The sequence below is a fragment of the Arachis ipaensis genome, chromosome B7 (genome assembly GCF_059453495.1).
Source record: "Arachis ipaensis isolate K30076 ecotype BB chromosome B7, ASM5945349v1, whole genome shotgun sequence".
NCBI lineage: Eukaryota > Viridiplantae > Streptophyta > Magnoliopsida > Fabales > Fabaceae > Arachis > Arachis ipaensis.
This window is the reverse complement of record NC_142442.1, coordinates 43,400,117-43,405,310: the sequence shown is the minus strand read 5'-3', so window position 1 is coordinate 43,405,310 and position 5,194 is coordinate 43,400,117. Positions and strand designations below refer to the sequence as shown.

General features: G+C 37.3%; 1 non-coding gene across 1 annotated transcript; it reads right to left on the bottom strand.

The window, feature by feature from the left end:
• Window positions 1-4,680: 4,680 nt before the first annotated feature.
• On the bottom strand, window positions 4,681-4,788 carry LOC148550982 (small nucleolar RNA R71). Its single transcript, XR_015893288.1, has one exon. It is a non-coding gene; the product is annotated as a small nucleolar RNA R71 (small nucleolar RNA).
• Between the last annotated feature and the right edge of the window lie 406 nt (window positions 4,789-5,194).

Below are 5,194 nucleotides of genomic sequence, written 5' to 3'. Positions count from 1 at the left end.
TGGGGCAAAAGTTAGGGGTCTAACTTTTGCTCCAACGTTGGCCTCCCCTTGGTTATTCATGGCGCCAACGTTAGCCAAAAAGTTAGAGGCTAACGTTGGCGCAAACTTTTGCTAGTTCAGGGAGTATTTTTCATGCGCCAACATTAGCCAAAAAGTTAGGGGTCTAACGTTGGTGCAAACTTTTTGTGCATCCAGGGAGTGTTTTTCATGCCAAAAGTTAGCCAAAAAGTTAGGGGTCTAACTTTTGCTCCAGCTTTTACTTCCTGGTTCATAATTAATCCAAAAGTTTGAGCTAAAGTTTGAGGCAAACTTTTGCTTAAACTTTTTGTTCTCTCTTCCTCCTAGCCCTTCCTTCTTGCATCAACCTTTCGCCAAGCTTTCTTCACCTATCATTAATCAACCAAACACATTAAAGCTATGCTCAAAATCATGAGATATTCATTCTTTCATAATATGTGACAATTATAGCACAAAACCTCATGAAATAGTATGAATTCATACATGGTTGATTAAATCAAAGGAAACATGAAAATCTACCCAATTGGCTTGCTTTTGGCTCAAGAAAGTGTATAATTCTATTGAAAACAAAAGAAAAAGGCTAGTGAAACTAGGCTAAGATGACTTGTCATCAGACACCAAAGCCGTGCTTCCACAGGATGATCAGTATGTCCCTAACGGGAAATACCTCAGACTCTCAGCAGCCACTACAAGCCTTCCTACTGCTCCAGTTGAAGATAATCCTTCTTCAACACCACAAGTATCTACAACTGAGAAATTGCTCCAACAGATAATCGAACGGTTGGATCGGCAAGAACAGAAAGCAAAGATGAGAGAGCGCCATAACGAGCACCGATTCAAACACCTCAAGGAGCTACTCAAGGGACACTTCAGAGACTCAGACACCCCGGACTCCACTTCCTTTACTAGCACAGGGAGCCATGACGGCCCCGACTGTGGAGATACTGCTACCAGCCCACCCCTGTTCCTGGCAGATGGCACCGAGGACGGTGCAAAGCCTTAAGTGCGGGGAGGTCGGTCAGTACCTGACTTCCAGAGGTAATTTTTCTTCTCTAGCACCAATAATTAGGATATTTTAGTTAGATTTTCTTTCCTTTATAGAATAGAATAAATTGCATAGGTTAGGATAGTTGCATGCATGTTCTACTTGATTAAAAAGACAATAAGTTTCTTTTAAAAATCTATCTTTGGAACTAAATTTCACTAATTTTTCAAAAATTCTTATGATAAATTTGCTTGAGTTGTATTTGGAACATGATATTTGAGTTAAAGAACACACAACCTGTGAAAGATTTGAGCCTTTATGAATGGTTACATTATTTAACCATAATTATTTTATTCTTATGTGTTTACTTCTCTATGATTGTAATCTATATTTTGTTTTATCTTATATGTCCAATAGTTATTATATTTGCATGCTTGTACATGATTGAGGCCATTATTTGTTTAAACTCACTCATCCAAATTAAGCCTACCCTTTTCAATTACCTTTATTAACCACTTTGAGCCTTTAATTCCCATTTGTTCGATATTTTACCACATTACTAACCTTAAGCCGAAAAACAATTGTATATCCCAATTTGAATCTTTGGTTAGCTTAAGATAGAATTGTGTGTGCTAGTTAAGTATGGGAAATTATGGGAACAAAAGTTGTTAAGGGAATGTGTCATAAAATTTAAGGGGAATTTGGATACCTACTCATGTGAAAATATAAGAATGAAAAATCTATGTGCATTGATAAGCTTTATTTATTTTTTTAAAATAAATAAATATATACATATATATATATATATATATATATATATATATATATATATATATGTGTGTATATATATATGAAAAATCAATAAATAAGGGGACAAAATTACCCCAATGTTAAATTCAGAATTCAAAAATCAGTGCACATATGATAGAATCAAAATACGAAGTTGATACATGAGTAGGGATTGAAAAAGGGAACTCTGGGTAGCTAGGTATGAACTTTAAAGACTACATTAAGTGTATAGAAGTTAGGTTGGAGCTTGGGTTAATTAAAGATTCAATTTATTAGCACACTTGACCAAATATACACCCCTACCTATGCCTTAGCCCCATTACAACCTTGAAAAGACCTCATGATGTTTGCATTAGTGTATTAACTATTGTTGATTGGTTAGGAGAAGAACAAAAGTTAGAAAGCATGATTAGAGAAGGATAGAGTGACCACCCTATACACTAGAGATTAGAGCGTACATACATTATCAGTGAGGGTTCAATACTTGAATTTTCAAGTTCCCTACTTTCATGAGCTATCTTCTTGCACTTTTATCCATTTTATTGTGTAATGATAAAATTAGTGGAATTTGATTTGTAATTATTTTGAAGAGCTTATTTACTTTTGATCAAGTGGACAAGAATCATATAGTTGCATTTATTTATATATATATATAGGTTTGCATTGCATTTCATGAGTTTCTACATGTTCATACTTATTTCCTTATCTCCTTCAATTAAGCATGAGGACATGCTAATGTTTAAGTGTGGGGAGGTTGATAAACCACTATTTTATGGTTTATATTGTGTTTAATTATGTAGTTTTATCATGATCCTTACCCACTTATTCATTAAATTAGCATGCATATTAGATTTCTTCCCGGAATTTATTACCTGTTTGAAAACTGCTTCCTAGAGACTTTAATTATTCAATTTTAATTCTCCTTTATTCCATTCGATGCCGTAATCTGTGTGTTAAGTGTTTCAGACTTTATAGGGCATGAATGAGTTGGAGATTGGAAAGGAAGCTAGCAAATATAGAAGGAACACAAGAATTTGAGGAGATAACCAGCGAGAAGTGACGCGGTCGCATGGCTCACGCGACCGCGCGAAGGAGAGCAAATTGCAGTGACGCGGTCGCATGGTTCACGCGGCCGTGCGGATTGGAAAACCCAAGCGACGCGGTAGCGTGGACGACGCGAACGCGTGGCGAGGAAAAGCGCGAATGACGCATCCGCATGGATGACGCGATCGCGTGATATGTGCGATCTGCATAATCTGCAGAATTCATTGGGGGCGATTTTGGACCCTATTTCGACCCAGTTTTCGGCCCGGAACAGTAGACTAGAGTCAGAGAACATGCAGAAACAAATAACACATTCATTCAGAGACAGTTTTAGATCTAGTTTTACTTTTTTAGGTTTTTCTCTCTAGGTTTTAGAATTTTAATTTTCAATTGGTCTTAGCATTGGAACATTGAGAAGAGTTATTTCCTCATCAAGACTTCGTCATTCTAGTTTGTTTTCTTAACTTGGTTTCATTCTTCCATGTCCTTTGCTTTGTTCAATTTTGTCATTCAGATACTTTTATGATTATTTAATGCAAAGATTATTTCTTTTTAATTCAATTTCAATTCCAATAATCATGTCTTCTTTTCATTCCCTTTCATGTGCTATGGATTCTTTATTTACAATGCGTGAGTAGTTTCCTTACTTGATGGGGAGTTGATTACAAGGAACTCTTGAGTTGGAAGGATTGAAGAAAAATTTGTAATTGGGTTAAATGTTGGATTGCTATCCTTTCACCAACGCCAATCCCTTTGAACTAAGTGGGTTGCAACTTGTGAACAGATCTGGCATTCCAGCTTGTTTGACTTTCTCTTACTTAGTAAAGGATAACCAAACAGAACAACCATTAATTATAAATTAATCTTACAATCACTCCATCAATAGTAGAAATTCCAACCAATCAACTCCCAGTCAAGGCATTTATTCATATTATTTAAATTTCTTCAATTTACATTCCAATTTACTTAGCTCAACTTTTTGGAACATCTGATTAATAAGATAGCACACTTTTCTGCAACTCGTTGGGAGACGACCTGGGACTTAAAACTCCCAGTAATTTTTAATTTACCTCTCTGTGACATATTTCTAAATTGATAGGCAGATTTTCGGTGAGTTAAGAACTATACTTGCAACGTAACCATTTTAATAATTTTTAATTCACCAACTTCTGCGTCTCATCAATTTTTGGCACCGTTGCTGGGGAGTTGCAATAGAGTGCTAATTTTATTAATTAGAATTTATTTATTTGCATTTTATTTTATTTTCCTACTATGAGCTGCATGTTTCTTCCGTCAAATGACGCGTTCACTTCCTGAGCCACGCTTGCTAATATTCGATCCTAAAATTGAAAGGACAATTTCACGAATAAGGCGAGAACAACGTCGGTTAGCCCGCTTGAGGAAGGATCTGAAAGTGAATCTGAGGAAGAAACCAGCCCCCGTTCTACTGATTCGGTTGTTTTATGCGCAGAAAACATGGCAGCTAGGAGAGTTACCATCCAGGAGGAAGGAGCCCCTAATTTTACAATGCAACCGTTTCAAGCGCATCATCCAGCGGTAGCTACAGATTTTGAAATCTAGCCCGCCTACTAAATTTGATGCCCAAGTTTCATGGCCTACTTGCTCAATAGCCTATCAGGCACTTGAGAGATTTCCAGGCAGCTTGTTCTACTGTCAGGCGTGATGGCACTGATGAAACTTCAATTCTGCTGAAAGTTTTTCCGTTTTCTCTTGAGGGAAAAGCAAGAGAGTGGTACTACACTCAACCTCTAGCAAATGTATCCAACTGGGATACACTCAGAAAGGAGTTTCTGGAGAAATTCTTTCCATCTGAAGTTACTGATAAGCTAAGGAAGGATATCTCCACAATTGTTCAGGATGACAATGAGACTCTCTTTGAATATTGGGAGCGCTTCAATAATCTTCTGGAAGTATGCCCCCATCACATGATTGACAAGATCGTACTACTTAGCTATATTACACAGGCTATGAGGCCCCAAGATAAGACCATACTGGAAAGTGCCAGCAATGGGTCTATGAAGAAGTACAAGACCACTGATGAAGCTTGGCAATTGATAAGTGATTTAGCTGAATCCACTAGGAACCACAGACAAAAGCAAGGCCGTTCAAAAGCTATTGCAGAAGTATCTTCTAGCGGAGAAACTGCTGCTCTAACTCAAAGCATCTGTGAAATGACCAACTTGCTGAAACAAATGCAGTTGAATCAACAAGCTCAGCAAGCTCAACCTCCTCCACCACAGCAAAACCAACAACTAGTCCCACAAAGAATTTGCGAAATCTGTGCTGATTATAGCCATTACACTGATGAATGCCCGCAGCTCCAACAAGAAGACAACA